The sequence below is a fragment of the Callithrix jacchus genome, chromosome 9 (assembly GCF_049354715.1).
Source record: "Callithrix jacchus isolate 240 chromosome 9, calJac240_pri, whole genome shotgun sequence".
NCBI classification, from domain to species: Eukaryota; Metazoa; Chordata; class Mammalia; order Primates; family Cebidae; genus Callithrix; species Callithrix jacchus.
This window is the reverse complement of record NC_133510.1, coordinates 91391892-91414059: the sequence shown is the minus strand read 5'-3', so window position 1 is coordinate 91414059 and position 22168 is coordinate 91391892. Positions and strand designations below refer to the sequence as shown.

General features: G+C 36.6%; 1 long non-coding RNA gene across 1 annotated transcript; it reads left to right on the top strand.

Moving 5' to 3' along the window:
• Positions 1-90: 90 nt before the first annotated feature.
• On the top strand, positions 91-11778 carry LOC144577782 (uncharacterized). The gene is made up of 3 exons (XR_013522371.1): positions 91-3888; positions 6940-7064; positions 7191-11778. It is a non-coding gene; the product is annotated as an uncharacterized LOC144577782 (long non-coding RNA).
• The last annotated feature ends 10390 nt before the right edge of the window (positions 11779-22168 follow it).

The window sequence follows — 22168 nt, the reverse complement described above, 5'->3', positions numbered from 1 at the left end:
AATAAATAATTAAAAATATGAGTAAACAAAAAAAGACTTTTGCCCTCTATGGAGCTCATAATCTAGCAGAGGGCAATATATACTATATATTATATTATTTATACATTAGAAGGTCATAAATGCTACAGGAAAGGTGAGGGGGATTAGGCATCCAGAGGTGAGTTGCTATTTTAAATAGAATTGTCAGAGTAGGCCTTCTTACTCTTTGACCAGAGACAGGGAGATGATGGAATTAGCCATATAAATATCTGGGTTCCAAAGCAGTGAGAACATCCGGTGCAAAAATCCTAAGGTAGGAGCATGCCTGGTATGTTCTAGGGATGTCAAGGAGGCCAGTGTGGCTGGGACAGGGTGAGGGCAGAGAGAGAGAGGTAGGAGTTGAGGTTACAGAGGTAAAGGGAAGTATGATCATATGGGTTTTTGAAATCATTGGAAGGACTTTGGTTTCTACTCTTAGAAAATGAGAAACATTGCAAAGTTTTAAAAAGGAGAATGGATAATGGACATGTTTTAAAAGGATAATTATTTATAGAGAGAATAGACTCAAGAGAAGAAGCAGGAGACCTGCTTAGGAGGCTGTTGTATTAGTCTTTGGGTGAAAGATTGCAGTGGCTTGGACTAGAGCAGTAGCAGTATCCGTGGTGGGAAACGGTTAGGTTTTTAATATATTTTAAAGGTAGAGCCAACAGAATTTCCTAAAGCATTGGACATAAAGAGGAAGAAAGAGGAGTCAAGGATGACTCTAAAGTTTTTGACTTGAGCACCTGGATTGTTGGAGTGCCATCATAGGAGCAGCTTTGAATGAGCAGGTTTCTTTATGGGGAAGATCAGGAGTAGTTCAGTTTTGAACATATTGAGGTAGCTCTGTTATTACAATCGGTTTTTTAAGTTGCACAACTGAAGGCCATGGAAAGCATGAGTCAATGGTATAGTATCTTTTATATAGTATTGGCTCAGAGTAGGTGTGTCCTTTTAGATGTGGAAGGAAAAAGAGGATGTAAGATTGTAAGAGCTCTATCACTGACTCATGCTTTTCATGACTGTCACTTGTGCAACTTAAGAAAATTAACTGTAATGATAACAGAGCTAACAATATTGAGCTGTTATTATGAACAAATAGATGACATGTTAACTTATGCTAATGCATATAATTGTAGGAAATGTTAAATTGCAGTTAGAGGGTAGTGAGGTTTCCATCCAAGTTCATGGAACCTGACTTCTGTCTTGGGATTGCAGGCTGTACTTTTTAGTTTACAAATACCCCTGGGCCTAGATTATTATCCTTACAGCAGTCTGAGCAGTGAGATTGTCCCTTTCATGCTCAGAAGTTGGGAGTGGCTTGCCCAAGATAACAACAGTAATTGAACACCAGTTGCTTTTTTTTTCTTCTGACTTCAAGGTCAACGATTTCTCAATGTTCCCTGCCACCCAACTTTTCACTTTGATCATTTAAAAACTTACAAAAATGTTAGAATAGTATAGTATGATGAACACTAAATACTTTTAACCTACTTCACCAACTGTTTATTTTGCCACATTTGATTTATGTCCTTACAAACACACATACATATACACATACACATACACACAAACACACACACGAGTATTTTTAGTAACCTTTTAAAAAGTAAATTGCAGGAATTCTGTCACATCCTAGTGTATTTAAACTGCATCTCTTGAGAATAAGAGCATTCTAGAGAACACATAGATAAAATCACACACGTACAACCATTTGATCTTGGACAAAATTGTTCAAAATAAACAATGAGGAAAGGACTTCCTACTCAATAAATTGTGCTGGGCTAGCTAGCTAGCCATATGCATAGGAATAAAACTGGATACCTACTTTTCACCATATACAAAAATTAACTCAAGGTTGATTAAAGCTTTAAATGTAAGACCTCAAGTTATAAGAATCCTAGAAGAAAACATAGGAAACATCAATCTGGCCATTGATCTTGGGAAAGAATTTATGTTTAAGAATTTATGATTAAGAAGAAATAATTTTTTATGATTAAGTTCTCAAAAGCAATTACAGCAAAAAAAAAAAATTGACAAATGAGACCTAATTAAACTAAAGAGCTTCTGTACAGTCAAACAAAAAACAAAAACTATGAACAGTATAAACAGACAACTCACAGAATGAGAGAAAATATTTGCAATCTATGCATCTGACAAAGGTCTAATATCTAGTATATATAAGAAATTTAAATAACTCAGTAAGCCAAAAACAACCCAATTAAAAAGAGGTCAAAAGACAGCATGGACACTTCCCAAAAGAAGACACACAATTGGCCAACAAACATGAAAAAGTGCTCCACATCACTAATCAGAAGAAATGTAAACCAAAGCCACAATGAGATACCATCTTACTAGTCAGAATGGCTATTACTAAAAAGGCAAAAAAAAAAAAAAAAAAACAGATGCCAGTGAGACTGCAGAGAAAAGAGAACACTTATACACTGCTGGTGGGAATGTAAATTAGTTCAGCCACTGTAGAAAGCAGTTTGGAGATTTCTCAAAGAACTTAAAAAAGAACTATCATTTGACACAGCAATCCCATTACTGAGTATATATCCAAAAGAAAATAAATTGTTCTCCCAAAAATACACATGCACTCGTATGTTCATCACAGCACTGTTTATAATAGCAAAGACATAGAATCAACCTAGGTGCCCATTAATGGTGGATTGGATAAAGAAAATATTATATATATATATACACACACACACACATATATATATACACATATATATATATATTACACACACACACATATATGGCTTATACACACACACACATATGCATACATACACACACCATGGAATACTATGCAGCCATAAAAATGACTAAATCATGTCCTTTGTAGCCATATGAATGCAGCTGGAGGCCATTATCCTAAACAAATTAATGCAGAAACAGAAAAACAAATACTGCATATTCTCACTTATAAGTGGGAGCTAAACATTGGGTCCACATAGACATAAAGATGGCAACAACGGACACTGGGGACTACTAGAGGAGGGTGAAGGAAAGGTTGAAAAACTAACTATTGGGTACTATGCTCACTACCTGGGTGATGGAATCAATTGTACACCAAAGCTCAGCATCACGCAATTTACCCATGTAGCAAACCTGCACACATACTCCCTGAGTCTAAAATAAATGTTGAATTAAAAAAAATAAATATTTTCTTCTACGAAATACATCTTTTCATGCCTAAGAAAACTAATAATAATAATCCAAAACCACTATTTAATATACCATCTATATCTAAATTTCCATAACTATCACCTAATGTCATTTATAGCTGTATTTTTTTCTGTATAGGAAACAATCTAGGATTATGTATGGCATTTGAGTATGGGATCTTTCATGTCTTTTACAGGAATAGTTTCCTGCTTTTTTTCTGTTTTCTTTTCATGCTATTATTTTTCTTTTCTGAAGAGTCTAGGTCACTAATAATAAAAAATGTCCCACGTTTTGTATTTATTCAATTGTTTTCTCATAATTAGATTTAGGTTAAAGTATTTTTGGCAGGAAGAGTACACAGGTCAATGACTGGTTGCTCCATTGTTGGTGACACTGAATTTGGTCACTTGATTAAGAGAGTTACTGCCAGATTTCTTCATTGTAAGGGTAAACTTTCTGTTTATGATTGATAAGCTATCTGTGGAGTGATACTTTGAGTCCAGGGTTTTAGCATTTGTTGATAATCCTTGCTTGAATTAATTACTACAGTGGTGAATACAAAAATCTCATTGTCTCCCTATGCTGCCTGTAGACATGGAGTTCTGTTCCTAAAGCTGTACTTCCAGTATTCTGAAACCAGTGTGTCTAGTGTGCTCCACTGTGGATACCATGATGCAGTGGTGGAAAGAATAAGAGGTGAGTCATAAAATCAGGTAACAGATAAAATGGCAGATCAGGTACTGACTGTGTTCCAGAAATGCTGCGCGTGGCATATTATTGAGAAGCATAAGAGCTAGTTTGGTGATACTGAAGTTTCAATTCTGTATTTTTTGAGTGGTCACTATTTGTATTTTTCATTTGTCAGCTAACTTTCCTTTCAAAATAGTTTTTTTTTGGGGGGGGGAAGGGAAAATAATTAAATGAACAGATATTTGATATAAATATATTTTTAACCCCTTTATTATAGTTTTCTGTTCTCTTTGCATTTTCCCATTTGTTTTTTCTTCTCTTCCTTTTCTTTAGAGACCCTTTTTCTTTTAAAAAATCTGCCCAAAATTTCTCTCTAAATTTTCTATTTTCTCAGTTTACCTCTTCTAATTAATCAGACTCTACTTTTTCTTCAAGTTGATCAGTGCTTTCTGCTCTTCTAGGTAGGATGAGGCCTTCAGAAATTATACGGCAACTTTTAATTCTCACATATGATGCCCTAGGTTCAACTCTTCATGTAACAAAACATCTTATTTTAGACAATATTTATTTTAAAAGATATTACAACATATTCTCAAACAAACATTGATGAGCTTAGTTGTCTCAGCATTACTCTGGCTATTTTAAAATACATTATTTTGTTAACCACGCCTTTTCACCTTTTATAAAGCTGAAAAATAGGAAGTGCTTCTTCTTTTCATTTTTTGTCTTGGTAGTTTCTAACCACATTTTTGCACTGTGGTTTCATGTAAGCAGTTGTTGATAGTCAACTGATAAGTGTTGTTATGTACAAAAGTCATGCTTATGAGGTATGAAAGTGAGTGAAAGAACATTTGAGACAATGCATATTTAACTCTGCAAGTAACATGCTCCTATGGAATAAAAGACAAATGATTTTCTCTAATTTTATCACCTGTCCAACAAACAGCCCTTTGGATGTTCAAAGATTATCGTCATGATCCACTTTACAGTTTAGTAGTAATACTATAGTATATGACATTGTATTAAATAAAAAGATGTATGTAATATTGATTGATATGATTTTTAAATTCAATTATCTGAACTGAAGTTAGAAATTAAGCTCATACACAAGGATGGGAGAAAGCCTTCTGTGGTGGCAATTGTCAATGTCTTTCAGTGGTTTGGAAGAAAATTGCTGAAGGAGACGTTGGCTCTCCCTCAGGGATGTCCTTGACCCTGCACCTGCCGTGTCGTTTTTCCAGACAAGGAAGGCTATTTTCTTCCAAATGTGAATTTAATCCCTATGTAAACCTTCTGAGGCTAGAAATTCAGGCGCATTATATAGGATAAATGATATTTTAGAAGAATTTGTTGTTTGAAAAAGATCAGTTTTCAGCCTGTTTAATATACCAAGAATTTCCTAAACTTAATTGCCCTGGAAAATATCCTTCATACTGAATACACCCTCCCAAACACAAAACATGTTAAAACAAAACAAAACAAAACAGTGGCACTTGTGTTCTGTAGAATTCATTTTGGAAATTGAAATTTAGTGACTTTATTTTGGAAATTAAGGTTTATACCAGATAGCTTTTGAAAGCACCTTCAATCCTAACAATAAAATTCCAGCATAATGTTAGCAAGATCTTGTGTTCAATATTGTGTTATAATATACTGTAGATACACTTGCACTGTAACAAAAAAATCATTTACTAATGTAAATGCAGTTTTAAGGGGAATTAAAATTAGTTTTTGTTACATGATATTGTATGGATGATTAAAAATGAGTTCAGTTTAAGTGGAAAGACTAGTTTTATGACTAAAATATTTTTATTATAATTTAAAAAAGCATTTTCTTTTAGTTTTTTGAAATTAAAAAACAAGAAAAAGTCAAAAGCTGCAACTGAAGATTTTCTGATGTCCAGGTGGCACTTTTCAGATGAAACTTTGAGAAAAATTATTGTGATCTTAAAATAATGAAACGCTAATATAGTGTTATTGTTTAGTCAAAATGTATAAGCAATTGGTAATGTTATACTGGACCGAGCATAGAAAGTCAACACCAAGACAAAAGTATGCCAAATTGCAGGGTTTATTGCCGGTGACAACGGAAGACTCATGTCTCTCCAACCTGTGGCAGAGAAAGAAGGGTGACAAGACCTTTTTATACCCATAAAACCACCTTGGGAGTGGGGGTGAGGAGCAGGGATGGGGATGAAAGTCTTCAGACATTTTGAGGGCTTAGTGAATTCTGTAAATCACCTCCTGGGCCAAGAGGAGGGTGAGAGGGGGTCCTGGACATTCCAAGGGCCAGGAGACTTTTGTCATTCCGACTGTTACTTAAGTGGTTTACGGAAGTCAAGATAAACATTAGTTTACACATTGTCTGGGAAGAGGTGGGATCCACCGATATTTAGTTACTTATTACAAGTTGTAGGAGCCAGGATGGAATTAACTTGAGCTGCTTATTCTGGTTATTACTGGTAAACAAAGGCCAGCAATTCTGGCAGTTACTGATAAGAGAAGGTAAGCAGCTTTACCTCTTTGCATTCTGCAAAGTAAACTAGCAGTTTTATTTACAGAAGCCAAGGTTAGCAGTCAGCCTTTACAACTTATTTTAAAAACAGTTTTGTCTTTTATAAAATGGCATTGTTCAGGTTCTAACTCTAGGCCAGCTATATCACAGTAAGAACACAAATGCTACAGAATAGTTGAAAATATATAAGACATTTATTTTGTTTCTTAGAATTTTTTTTTTCATCAACCCTTGTTTCTTGGTCTAAACCAACCCAGGGACCAAAGTGAGATTACAATGACTGAAAACAGGAATTCTCTTTTTTAAATCCTGTGTCTTCTTCTTCAGAAGTACAGACCTCCTATACTCCTCTCAAATAGTTATGGATGTCCCTAGAATGCGGTCTCACAAAGATTGGGAGAGCTAGTCCTTTTGACTTCTATGTGGGTTACTTCATTTTCTTCCTTTTTAAGTCATTGTGGTGATGACATCAAAAGTGGCAATTATGTTACTCCTACTCACAAAGTCACTGGTGTTAAAGTTACTAACATCATCCTCTTTAGGTCGCTCGACGTTGTTGCTGTTGGTCAATGTGGATAAGTAACAGCTGCATCATCCTGCTATTGCTAAAGTTACCTAGAGTGATAATGAAGTTGACCAGCACTCTCAATGACCCACTGAGATTTTGGTGGGTAAAGTTGCCTCTTCTTTTTAGATTTTACTCACCACAGTATACAGGACTCGATGGGGCTTAGCTGGAGAATTATTAGCGGCCACTATTATCTGATTGGCTTTTGATTTTCTCTGCCCTCAGGATGAATCCTTTTCCTGTAGACATATCACCTCTCAAATAAATAACAGCCTAGAATTCCTGTCCTACAAGTTCTTCAAGTATGTATAGCCATAAATATTTGCCAAATATATTAAGAAATATCTACCAAATTTATGGAAAGATCAGTTATATTCAGCAGAGAACAATTAAAAAAGAGAAACTGACTCCATAATGCCAATAAAGTAAGTTTGTGTCATTAGACTCCAAAATTACAATGGTCTTTATTTAATCACCAAAATTCTTATTGACATTGTTTTCTTTATTCTTAACATTCCTAATGTCTCTTGATGATTTTTCATTTCTGTTGATTTGAATATTTATATATTTAAAATTATCTTGGGTGTCATAGCTCTAGATTTGGTGGAATACATTTCTGTAATAATTTTTAGCAATATGAAACATTCCTTGAAATCCAGTGTTTCTATGGAATCTCTTAGGTGAATACAGTGGAGAGCATATTTTTGAAGATTAATTGTAAGAGATGTTACAAATGTTAGTCCTCTTGTTTAGAAGAAGTTACAGAGTCCTGGCCAGGTGCAGTGGCTAATGACTATAATCCCAGCACTTTGGAAGGCTGAGGCAGGTGGATTGCTTAAGCCCAGGTGTTCAATACCGGCCGGAGCAACATGGTGAAACCCCATCTTGAAAAAAAAAAACACAAAAATTAGCCAGGCACGGTGACATGGACCTGTAGTCCCAACTACTTGGGAGACTGAGGTGTAAGGATCACCTGAGCCCAGGGAGGTTGAGGCTGCGGTGAGCCGTGATCATGCCATCGCATTACAGCCTGGGTGACAGAGTGAGACCCTGTCTTTAAAAACAAACAAACCTCCCCCCATCTCCTAAAAACAACCCTACACACACAAAGTTATGGAAACCTTTGAAAGGGCAGGTGGGTTTGAGGCTGGACCACAGACGTATTTGGAACCAGGAACTCAAATTATGTCATCATTAACACATTGCTGCTGGTACTTTTGTGTGCTAGAAAACATATTTGCCAACAGCACTTGAATTTTATGTATGACCACTTTAGCAATCTAGACTATCTCAGTTCTATTTCTAAAAATCCCTAGAAAGGACTCCTATTATCCAGCTTGTGACACCTTTGACCTGTTATGGGTTGAATTATGTCTCCCTAAAAAATGCTAATATTCTAACCCCAAGTACCCGTGAATGTGATCCTTCTTAGAAATTGGGTCTTTGAGCTGTGCAATGAGAACACATGAACACAGGGAGGGGAACAACACACACTGGGGCTCGTGGGGTGGGGAGAGGGAGAGCATCAGGACAAATAGCTAATCATTTGGGGCTTAAAACCTAGGCGATGGGTTGATAGGTGCAGCAAATCATCATGACACAAGTTTACCTATGTAACAAACCTGTACAATCTGCACATGTATCCCAGAACATAAAATATTTTTAAAAATTGGGTCTTTGTAGATTATCAAGTTCAGATTGTTCATTAGAGTGATCCCTAATCCAGTAAGACTATTTTTTTTAAAAAGAAGGACAATTTTGACACAGATATAGGCAGGTATACAAGGAGAACACCATGTGAGCATGAAGGCAGAGATGGGGTGATACATTTACAAGGCAGAGTGCCAAAGTTGTCAGCAAACCACTAAAAACTAGGAGAGAGGCATGGAACAGATTCTCCTTCAAAGCCCTCAGAAGGAACTAACCTTGCTGACACCTTTATCTAGAACTTTTAGCTGCTAGAAATTGAGACACAAATTTCTGTTTAAACCATTCAGTTTGTAATACTTTGTTGCAGTAACCCTAGCAAATGAATACAAAACCACTTAATCGTGCCATGGGGGGTGGGATTTTGAGTACCATGGGAACCACATATATGGGTGAAAGTTGATTCTCAGAAATTGGTTCTGGGAAGACAATCTCATAGATTTTCACTACAGATCCCCCAGCACCATTTGTTTTGATTTGAAACTCAATTTGGATCAATGAACCTAAACATTTTGGCTATGGACATTTTCTTTTGAATGAATTAGTTTGGTTAGGGATTGGGTGAATAATTAAGAATAACCTAAAAATTAATTTGCAGATATCATTATCTGATTGGTATTATCTGTATCAGCACACAAGTTGCCCTAGTGGTGTGAAAGTAACAAGTCTGCTTTGCTCTAGAGCAGATTGATATCTGTAGATAAGTAGAATTTATATAGAAGAACCAATAATGTTTAAGAGTCTGCTGATAAAAGATGATGATGAGTAAAATGATGGATTCCTGTCTTAAAGGATAACTTTACTTATTATTTTCTTAGGCTGTATCGTAGTTGTTATATATGATATTCTTTAGCTGAGGCACAATTTTGTAATTACCACTCCCTCTACTCTTTCTCAACTTACTCTTCACTAAGTTAGTGTTAGTATTCACCAGGTTAGACTTCATCAATAAGTAATTTACATCAGAATGAGTAAAGACTGTGTCCTTCTCTGCTTATGTTTTCTAATCTTGGAATGAGGTACCTTAGACTATATTAGGGATTGGGTAAATTATAACCCACAGGCCAAATTTAATCTACCACCTATTTTTACAAAGGCAGTTTTACTATATAACACAGCCACACTCATTCATTTACTTACTTTCTATGGTAGACTTCAAGCTATAACAGCAGAGCCGAGCAGTTGCAACAGAGACTCCATGACACAAAACCCTAAAATATTAACTATCTGGATTTTTACAAAAACAGTTTCCCAACCTCTGACCTAGGTAGCTATGTAAAGGGAGAAAAAAGAGGTTCTGTTTTTGTTTTTGTATTTTTAATTAAGTCTACCAGGCACAGACTTACTAGTCTTTAGAGTAAAACATAATCCTCATGTTAGTAATAACATGAACTCCACATTTAAAAAATAGACTACATGGTTTAAAATGCTTCATTGAAACTAATTTTTCCTTATTTATAGTTGTTTATAATTAGTAATTATTCAGTTCTTCTAGTTTATTTTTTCTTTTGCAAATAACTAGCTACAGAAGTTAAAAATGGAAGCGTTGTCTGAAGGCATCATGTGTTTTTGAGAGTTTTTGATCTAATGTTCTTGAAGCAGGAAGGTATTTGTGCTCTTTGTCTGTGGCTTCGTTTCCTTAGAGGAAATCACCTGGGGCAGATAACAGCAAGTTTAGTATATTCTTGTTGCTCAACTGATTAGTTGATTGATTTGAAATAACAGAAATAATGAAGAGAGGTATTTCTATTTGGGAAATTTTTTTTGAGTTTATAATAATGTGACCCTAGTAAGTTACGTAATCTCTCTGAACTTCAGTGAACTTCTCTGCAAAAGTACTACCTATTACATAGTGTTATGAGGAGTAAATGAAATGGTCCATCTAAAGTGTTTGATAGAGTATCTTGTGCATAATTAGAGAATAGTACATTTAATTCTTGTTATTATTATTGTTGCTATTATTATTTAGCTACTGTTTTAGGCTGAATATTTGTCCTTTCCAAAATTCAGGTGGAAAATTAATCTCCAATGTGGTAGTACTGACAAGGGACTTTTAAGAGGCAATTGAGTCATGAGGGCTCTGCCCGCATGAATGGATTAATTAATGGATTAATGGTTAATAGATTAATGAGTTATCACAGGAATGAGACTGGTGGCTTTATTAAAAAAAAAAAAAAAAAAGAAGAGAGAGATGAGCTAACATGTTCAGTTCCCTTGCCATTTGATTCCCTGCACAGCCTTGGGACTCTTCAGAGAGTCCTTACCAGCAGGAAGTTTCTCACTAGATCTTGCTCCTTGACCTTGGATTTCCTGGCTTCCATAGCTGTAAGAAAAAAATTCCTCTTCTTTATAAATTACCCAGTTTCAAATATTCTGTTATAAGCAACAGAAAATGGACTCTGACACTTACCATATCCTAATTCCTGTGTTACATTTTAGCTACATGGACTGTCAATAATTCATTTATTTATTGTATTTCTTACTGGATTCCTTTGGATTCTCCAGAGAAATAGAAACTGTCAGGTTCTTATATATTGATTGTAAGAAATTCTGTGGAGGCTGAAAAGTCCAAGATCTATAGTCAGCAACCTGGATACCCAGAAGAAGATATGGCATAGTTCCAGTCCAAATCTGAAGGTCTGAGAATCAGGAGAGCTGATGGCCTAAGTTCCAGTCTGAGTCCAACTTCTAAGGCAGGAGAAGTCTGATGTCCCAGCTCAATGATAGTCAGGCAGAGACAGGGAAGTCTCCCTCACACCAACTTATTGTTCTATTCAAACCTTTAAAAGTTTTGATGAGGCACACCCACATTGGGAAGGTCAATCTGCTTTACTCAGTTTACTGATTCAAATGCTAATCTCACCCAGAAAGTTGCTTATGAACATATTCAAAATAATGTTTAATGAAATATCTGGACACCCTGTGACCCAGTCAAGTTAACACATAAAATTAACCATCCCAAGTTCACCCTTTGTCAGTTTGGTACCCATATGCGTCACCTTAAAGCATACTAAATATCCAAATAAAGACAATAACAAAGTAATAATTCCACCTAACATGATAAAACTATCTTGCATACAATTGGCAATGCACTAATCCCTTCCCCAGTTAAAGTCCTTGAGTGATGTTTACTTTTCTCCTTGATATCTCATAGACTAAATACTATGATGTAAAATTAATAATACTTAAATACTATGATATAAAGTTAATATATTTTATGTTACATGATACATGAATAAGAGAGGGAAGAAAACAAAAGATAATTGCTTAGTATATATTAATAAATATGCTTATACATATATGTATATAGTTGTATACACAAACACATTAATAAAATGAGGAGGAAATATTTGTGACAGTTACAGTCCTCATTTCTGTTATTGGTCACATGGTTGTAGCTGGTACTTAGACCTTCATCCACTACCCAATCTGTATTCCCTTTGCCTTCAGCAAGCACTCAGCTAATTTCTTTGAAATGACCCAAACCTGTACTACTGAAGGGTCTGGGCCTTAGTAGTCCTGCCTGGATTAGGTTTTTCACTGACCTTAATAACAGGGCATAGTAATGCTAGGAAAAGTCCTAAGAAATCTCTTCTATTTCATTTGTACTCTTTCTTATCTCTACTGTAGAATAAAACCTAATTTCTTCTTGATAGTCAGGATCAATCACCCCAGCCAGCACAGTAACTTCCTTCTTTGGCCTGTTTTTTCAGGGCCATGAGGAGTCCAAAGTGGCCAGATGGCTGTCTTAACTTCCAATTCAATGGAATCATTGTTAATGTCTCCTGGTGGACACATTCTTCCTGTTGGAGCTAAGACCTCTAGAGCAGCAGAACATAAGGTTGTGGGACTAGGAAGCAAATATTTTACTAGTAAATCACTAGAGATAATAGTGAGAGGTGCCGCTCTCATTTTCACACCTTGATTACTAAACCTGTAAATTCTAGCTGTGGGTATAGCAGCACTATAGATTGGATGCTGATTCAGAGCATATACAGCCTTCTGGAGAACATTGCCCCAGCACTGTAAAGTATTGCCACTTAGCTGGAACTGTAATTGAATCTTCAAAACGTCATCATATTAACCCAGCTTATTCAGGATGATAAGGAATATACTGTAAACTAGGCCTTAGTCTTCTTTTCCTCTGATTATAATCTGATTATAATATTATAATCGATAACTGATTATAGGAAACTTCTCATGAGGCCATAGGTGCAGGCTGGGAGAGAGAAGGCAATGTAGCAAGAATGGAAACTGAGGGCATTTGAGTCTCTTTTTCATATAACTTACTTGTGACTACAGGCCCTGCTTTGGCCCAATCACCGTATTTCCCACTGACATTTTATGATGAAGTCAGTCTGTACACAACCAACTTTAGGCTTGGTGGGTCATATAACAACCAGTTCAGATGGGCAGCTCAGATCAAACGGCAACTTAGTGACCCATGGTTAAGTAAATGTTCAGTTTCTATTAAGGCCCAGTAGTAGACCAAGAGCTATTTCTCAAAAGGAGAGTAATTATCTGAAGAGGATGGCAGAGCTTTGTTCTAAAATTCTAAGGTCCTGTGCTGTAATTCAACTGTAGGGGGATATTATTGGCTCCAAACAGCATCCCCATCTGCCGCCGACAATTCAGGTACCATTGGATTTGCAGAATCATATGGTCCAAGTGGGAAAGCTGCTTACACAGCCATGTGGACCTGTTATAAAGCCTTCTTTTGCTCTGGGGCCCATTCAGAACAAGCAGCTTTTTGGATCCCTTGGTCAATGGGCTGAAGAATACACACAAATGATAAATATGTTTCTTCCAAAATCCAAACAGGCCCACTAGGCATTGTTTCTTTCTTGATTGTAAGAAGGGCCAGATGAAACAGCTTATCCTTTACCTCAGAAGAGGTATCTTGACATGACCCATGCCACCAGGGTCCTACAAATTTCACTGAAGTGGAAGACCCCTAAATTTTTTTTTAACTTATTTCCCTCTCTTTGATCTACAAATTTCTTACCAATACGTGTAGAGTGGTTGAGATTTCTTATTAAGTCCAATTGGAATAATGTCGTCAATGTAATAGACCAATTGATATCTTATGGAAGGGAAAGGCAATCAGGGTCCCTGTGGACTCAATTATGGCATAGTGCTGTAGAGTTGGTATACCCCTGAGGTAGAACAGTGAAGGTGGATTGCCGGACTTGCCGGCTGAAAGCAAATGGCTTCTGGTAGTTTTTACTAACAGGTATCAGGAAAAAAGCATTTGCCAGATCAATAGCTGTACAGCAGTTACCAGGAAATGTGTTAATTTGCTCAAGCAATGGAACCACATCAGAGACAGCAGCTGCAATTGGAGTCACCATCTGGCTAAGTTTACAATACTACACTGTCATATTCCAAGATCCATATGTCTTCTGCACAGGCCGGAAAGGAAGGCTGAATGGGGATGTGGTGGGAATCAGCACACCTGCATCTTTCAATGATGGTACAGCCTTGATAGTGACCCTAATCTCTGCAATCCCTCCAGGAATGTGGTATTGCTTTTGGGTTACTATTTTATTAGGCAGAGGGAGTTATAGTGGCTTCCACTTGGTCTTTCGTGCCGTAGTAGCCCTCACTCAACAGATCAGTGAACAATGTGGGGATTCTACCAGCTGCTAAATATATCTATTTAAGTTACGCATTCTAGAACTGGGGAGATAACCCAAAAGATCGTTTCAGGGACCTATTGTAAGTTTAACACGGACCTTGGTTAAAATTCTATTGATCACCTGACCTCCTTAAGCCCCTACTCTGACTATTGGGTCACAGTGTTGTTTTGGATCTCCTGGAATTAGTACTAGTGTCAATTCAGACTTAATATCCAGTAATCCCTGAGAAGTTAGATTGTTTCCTTTTCCTCAGTGCACAGTTACCCTGATAAAAGACCATATGTCTCTTTATAGAAGGCTAGGAGAAAGATTACAGCATACATTTTTGGCAGTCTAGTGAGGTCCTTCTTCAAGGGGACCTGGCTTCTTCCTCATTTAAGTGGTTCTGGGCCTATAAATTGGCTCAGTTATTGAAACTGATTGAGGGGCTATGACTCTTTGATTAATGATTCAGAGTTTTGTTCACTTGACCTTGAATTTTTCTCTTTATACAGATCAAGTAAGAATTTAGTAGACTTCTTATCTATTTCACTTCTAGGTACAGCAAGATCAACCAGTCAATTACGTAGGTCTGCATGAGTCAGACTATACTGATTGCTGCTTTGACTCTGATCTTCATTACGATAACCACACCCATGTTGCCTTTGGTAGTTGAATGAATTCTCTTCCTCTAGAACCACTCTTGTTACCAAAATATTATATATTATATTGGTTCTGTTTCCCCGGAGAACCCAAACATAAAGAAAGATTAGATAAATAGAGAGATAGAGAGATAGATAGATAGATAGAGCAAAGAACAGGTAACTGTATCTACGATACTTTCAAATATTTTTGGAAAACTAACAAAGATAATGAGATTGGCTGTTTGCTACTGATGTCACTGCACAAAGTGGCGAAAGAAAAGGATAAGCTCAAGGATTTGGACTCCCACATCAAGCACTGCATAAATAATCTGAAAGCTTCTGTGTACCCTTAAAGAGACTCTTATTTCCAGTACAGAAGATATAGATTTCCATGTATATGTAAACCTATTCTATCTCTGTCTTTCTCTATCTATTTATCTAGATTTATTATAGGTAATTTGCTCATATAGTTATAGGGGCTGGGAAGTCCTAGGATCTACAGAGAGCAAACTGGAGACTCAGGAGAGCTGGTCCTAAGCCCAAGGGCAGAGAATATGATGTCTCAGCTTGAAGACAGTAGGGTGGAGAGAACAATTTTCCCTCACTTGGCCTGTTGGTTCTACTTAGGACTTCAGTAGATTGGATGAGCCCCATCTACATATGGGACAGCAATCTGCTTTGCTCAATCTGATTGAAATGCTAATCTCATCCAGAAAGCCTTCATAGACATGCCCAGAATAATGTTTAACGAAATATCTGGGCACCACATGATCTGGTAAAGAAATTAACTGTCTCCCTTACTATGTGCCAGCCACATGGACATATAGTAGCTAACATGACAAACACAGTTATTGCCCTCGTGGAGCTTACATTCTAGTGGAGGTGACAGAGATAAACAAAGTTTTATGATAAGTTGTATAAAGAAAAGTAAAGCAGAGCTAATGGGTATGGAGAGACAGGCTAGGGTAGAGGGGGCTGGGTTAGATAGGGTGGTCCTGGGAAGTCCTCTTTAAAAAGGTGGCTTAAGCAAAGTCTTACATAAGTCAAGGTAGCAAGCCATGTGAGTATCTGAGGGGAAACCATTCTAAGCAAAAGGAAGAGCAATAGCCAAAGCTCTGGGAAGAGAATTTCTTCTGACATCAGTGATCATAAAAGTAAAGTAGGATTAGTTGACATGTTTTGGAGTTTTTTTCCAGTCATGTTCAATTGACAGTGTTTGGGCATGGAATAGGTAGAGACTTGGGTTTAATCAGGGATTTGATCAAACGAGGAGTAGTGTGAGGCAGTTGAGGATATTTGCAGTGGGTAATTGGTATAAGGAGGAAAGTGAGGTGATGCAGGTAAGAAGACAGTGAAGTGCTAGGAAATGTTAATTGCTTAGAGATCTCAACAGGAATGAGGAAGTTTTGGAGGGTTTCTAAGGCAAGTGTACAGGAATGGTAGTAGGTGGTATTTAGGAAACAGTGGTTGAAATCCTAAATTTGAAATTTCAGAGGTGCCTACATTTATTGTAATAACAAGGATAGAATGGTAGGAGGGGGAGCTTGGAATAATTAAGGAAATGGTTGTTGGAAATGGAGAGCCTAGGCAATTAGACAGATATCTATAGGTCTGTTGAAGTTATTAAGAATGATGACAAGGGCAGCAACAGAGAGTCAGTGAGCCTTGTGTTAAATATTCCATATAGTTCTCATTCTTCACTGACTATGTTATGATTTGCTTGTTTGTGAGATTTGCATATTTCTGTTTGGAATATTCTTTCCATTCATTCTTCCAGTTTAGGTGCCACTTTCTCTGTAAGGCCTGTACTGACTTTCCTCATATGGATTTATTTTTCTTTGTAATTTTTTTTATGACTATAGTTTTTCATGACACCAAATTGTAGAGCATTCCAGTCTACGTGAAGAGGCAGATTTTTGAACAAAAATCACATAGACTGGAATGTCTCAGAATGCAGAGATTACATCTTATGCATCTTTGCGTCCATTCAATAAACAGTTGTCAAGTGAATGCTTTCCTATTAGAATATTAACAAATTAAGGGTGTGCTTGTGTCCCAGAATGTAGCACAGTGTTTGGTAATCATTTTCTAAAGAAAAAAAAAGGCAAGATTCATTGACAGTAATTATTCTCAAATGTCTACAGTAGTCAAATACTTGATAGCATGCACAACCCAGTTAACATTTGATTACAATAAACTTGGACCATATCTGAACTTTTCTATCTATAAATGTTTAAACCGTACCAGCTGACTAATATAAGGCAAATGGAAAGTTGAATCAAAGTGAACATTTATAGTTAAACTTTAGGAGAGAGTTGAAGAGATTTAGATTCAAAGGCTAGGTCAGTTTGCATTAGAAATATGTTTGGAATTTATTGCAGCTGCTGAAAGTGGGATAGCCTGGAGGTGTACAGATTGTGTAATGACAGCTGTTTTGTGGAGCAATGAAATTGAGGTGGCTCTTCTTAGTGTCAAGTTCTCCTTACCAAGAACACCAAATTTTTTCTAAGTCTGTATGGCAATATTCTAACTAATTCTCCTGAGGGAAATCTCATCAAATACTATTTATGAATTGCTTATATCCGAATTCTCACTCTTGCTTGTGCTTTAGAATTATTTGTGGAGCCTTTTCTCAGACAAATAAGCCCAAGCTACACCTTCAGAGGTTCTGATTCAGCAAATGTTTTTATAAAGCTTCACAAGTGATTCTGATGCCTGGTCAAGACTGAGGACCACTGAAATGGAGTCATATTCTGGTGAAGAACTGTATTTTGAATTATTTATTCTCCAAAATCCAAATTGACTGAAATCTTTAATGCTTATTAAAGTATTAGAGAACTCCGCATTAAAAAGGAGTCAAGCTCTTTGGTGGGAAGGTTCACATTATGCTATGATTCATTCATTAGAAAGAAGCATTTTGTTTTCTGTAGTGCTGTAGAAGTCAAACATTCATTTACATGGATAATTCCCTGAGTTTCAGTTGTTGAACTTCATGACTAAGCTGTGAGATAATGATGATTGTACACTGAGGTAGGCACTAAGAAACAACCTGTTTACTGAGATAGAGAGGCAAAACACAGCATTCGGCAGTCCTAGATGAAAACACAATCACTACCAATTTCTAAATTTAGGGAAAATATTAAATTTACAGGTTTAAGACATTTTATCATTAATTTTAATTTTTTAACCACAAGAAATACTCCTAATGTTATCACAGAATATGAGATAATTTTTGGATTCTGTGTTAACACATAATAGTTTAAAAGCAATTTTATGTCACTCTGAGTACCTCTTGACTTTATATCTTTTTAGCATTTATGTAGCTTATACTTTATTATTTTACCTTAAAATTATTTTTACTTTCTCTATATATTTACTCTTTAAAGATAGCGCTATCGTTTCCTATCTTGTTCCTTTTCCTTCTTTTATTTCTTATAAGGACCCTTTATAGTAGGTCCTTTTCTTTTTTTAGCTGAGTATTTGGAGAAGAGCCAGGGCCTTTTACAAACATTAAATTTGTACCAGAAGACTTAGGTTTGAGTCCATATGCTGCCATCCATGTGTAACCTTACTCAGTTTCTTTGAGGCTCAGTTTTCACAATGTTAAAACTCCTTTTGATGGTGATTATCATAAGGGCTCCCAAGGAATGTAGGATGATAAATGCAGAGGCCCCACATCCATAATGCCTGAGCATATTAATTCTTGAAGTCAATAATCAGATGAGGAGGAACAGGGCAAGAAAGTTGAGGGTGTATTTAAACAAGTAATTTTTGTAAGGACGGAAGTGAAATGATACAGGTAAGGAGACAATAAAAGGTGACAGAGACTGTCAATTGCTTGGAGATCCCAACAGGAATAAAGAAGTTTAAGAGTGAGGGTTTCTAAGACAAGTGTGAGAGAAAGGTAGGAGATGGTGTCCCATCTCTTCTTTGTCAGGAATCCTTAGAAATACAGTTATTTCCAGGGTCCCTGGATCCTTGGTCTTATTTCTATGATGTCTACCTCATTGCAATTTTCAAATTTTAAAACTCTGGACAGATGCCCCAGGATTGTATCTTAAAGATATAGAGGAAAGTGGCTGGGTGCGGTGGCTCATGCCTGTAATCCCAGCACTTTGGGAGGCCGAGGCGGGTGGATCACGAGGTCAGGAGTTCAAGACCAGACTGGCCAACATACTGAAACCCTGTTTTTACTAAAAAAATACAGAAGACTTAGGTTTGAATCCATATGCTGCCATCCATGTGTAACCTTACTCATGTGTGTGTGCCCGTAGTCCCAGCTACTTGGGAGGCTGAGGTAGGAGAATTGCTTGAATGGGGACCAGAGAGGTGGAGGTTGCAGTGAGCTGAGATCACACTGCTGTACCCCAGCCTGGGCTACAGAGCAAGACTCCATCTCTGTAGCCCAGAGATGAGAAAAAAGATATAGAGGGAAGTAAGATGCTTTTATAAAGAATTCAAATGAATCACAGCCCAATCATTCTTTTGTCTCCAACTTAAAGAAACTATCCTGAACTAGGACATAGCCCACTTTCAGTAAAGCATTTTACCATTATTACCAAGTCATTTTACAAATATTTTATCAAAGCTATGTTGCAAAGCCATTTTACAAATATTACTAATTATACCCCTGTTGGCTCTCAAATACATGCTCAACAGTCTGACAAATTAGCTTTCCTGTTTAGTCAATAGCACCATCAACATAGAGGTAGCTCTAATCTCCAGGATCGCCTTTGTCTTTTGCATTGAACACATATCAGTCTTTGATTTCTTTCTCAATGTCTTAGTGCCATCCCTAATATAGGGCTTCACCATGCTTACCACATTTGCATGGCCTCTACCCTTCAAGTCCCTCTCTATGGGGCTGGATTTTTTTTTCCTTTACTCCAACTCTGTGTGGTTTCTGAATGCTTGCTGCATCCAGGTCAAATTTCTTGCCTGACATAAAGCTCTCTATTATTTAATCTTTTCTGTTTTGCCTACCACTGATATGATTTGGCTCTGTGTCCCTACCAAGATGTCATCCTGAATTGTAATACCCACATGCTGAGGGAGGGAAGTGATTGGATCATGGGGTGGAGGGCAGTTTTTCTTATGCTATTCTTATGATAGTGAGTAAGTTCTCACAAAATTTGATGGTTTTATAAGCATTTGACATTGCCCCTGCTTTGCTTCTCTCTCTTGCCTGCCATCATGTAAGATGTACCTGCTTCCCCTTCCACCATGATCGTAAATTTCCTGAGGTTTCCCCAGCCATGCAGAACTGTAAGTCAATTAAGTCTCTTTTCTTTATAAATTATCCAGTCTCAGGCAGTTCTTTAGAGCAGTGTGAGAATGGACTAAGACAACCACTATCATCTACTACTTTATAATGAGAGAGAAATTCCCACCCCACCATATGCCACCAGGCTGGTCACTATCTCACTACACCCAGGAAGATGTCTGACATTACTATTTTATCTATGCCGGCCACATGTGGAGTCCAGGCTTTTTCTCATCTGCCTCTGCACATTTTAGAAACACATGAGGGTTCAGGTTAAGTTCTAATTCTCATAGGAAGGTTTTCCTTTCCCACTGAAAAAAAAAGGCCACAAAGGACCTTTCTTGCTTTCTAACTTGATAAGTGTCAGTTATCTTTTCTCTTGATTTGGGCAACTACATCTTATTTGTTATGACTCATGCACCTTTGTCACTGAAAATGCTTTGTAAATTTTGATCACATATGCATGCTTAAAATATGTTAGTTTTTATTGTTTTCTGTCTGCCAAAGCGCTAGTACAATGGTAACTGAAAAGGAACTACTATATACTCATATATTAAGTTGGTGCAAAAGTAATCACGGTTTTTGCCATTAATAGTTACTTAATAATTTAATTAAAGTAATTTTAGTTGGTATCTTTGATATACTAATGGACACCCATGCAATTATAGCTCTCATTAGCATTAGGGCTTATTTTATTAGAAGGATGCAAGAAGTGAGTATTAGACATTATTAAAAATTCACTGAAGCATTCATAATAATATGGTATACCTCCACCGGTTTTATGTTGTAGTGTAGGCATTCAGGTTTCTATTACTCTAATATAGTAGTCACTTACTTGAACTGATAGTTGGAAATCTGAATTTGTCTGACTACTTTACCAACAATGGCAAGAGTGAAGGTGTAAATGGACTCATCTTTACTCTGATGATTCAGTAACTTCCCTGATCTCACCTCTTTCCTCTACATGATGCAATTCTTTACATAGTGATTCACTGCAGACTAATAAACTTTATTATATGTTCCCAACTAGCATCTGCAGGAAGTCAGATTAAATCCTAGGTGAAGTTCTCAATGGAATCTCACCACCAGTGCTTTAATTTTAGAAGTGTGACAAGATGATTAGAATATTTAAAAATCTTGGTACTAGGCACAATACAAAGTTGAAAGCTGACATGTAATTGACAAAGAAGTAGAATGTCCAATAAAGAAGTTGAAATGTAAATAAAGAAGAACATGACATATTTGGAATGCTGTCAAACATATAGTCCCTAGATAATATCCCAAGTTAGGAATAGTAAGAAATGTAAGGCCTAGATTTAAGGCCTCATGTTATAACTTTAAGTAGTTTCACAATTATTTTCCTACCTGTCATATTTAATATAAAATTAAAAAATGAATAATGATATTTCATAACTCAATTAGTATACTTGAGTTACAGATGTATATATATTTTACTGAACAAACATCATGGGAGAATGGTGGGTCAACATGAAGACAGTTGTTTTATCTAAAATAGGGCAGACCAAAATGATGTCATAAAACTGCCACCACCATCATCACCAATATGGCATAAAATACCATTAAGGATGATGTTCAACAAAATTTTAAAGTGGAAACTGTGTGCTTACTTCTTGTTGATTTCAACCTTTTCTAGGCTTTGGTGTCCTTTGCTATCCAGTGTTTGTCACTTAGCTCCTCCCTATCTTCTTTATCCAGCAGTTAGACTTGCTCAGTGTCTCCATTTCCCTGAGACCCAGTTATAAATTTTCAAACTCTAGAGTAGGTTATTGACTTAGTATATTACCATCCCTCTTCCTTCCTGTTGTATAATTTGCTTTTTAGTAGGATCTTTTTATTGCATGATAAGAATGTAACAATTTAATGCATTTACTATGTGGCAGGCTTTATTCTAAGCACTGTATATATAAACACTTTTTTTTGTTTTTTAGACAAGGCCTCACTCTCTTGACC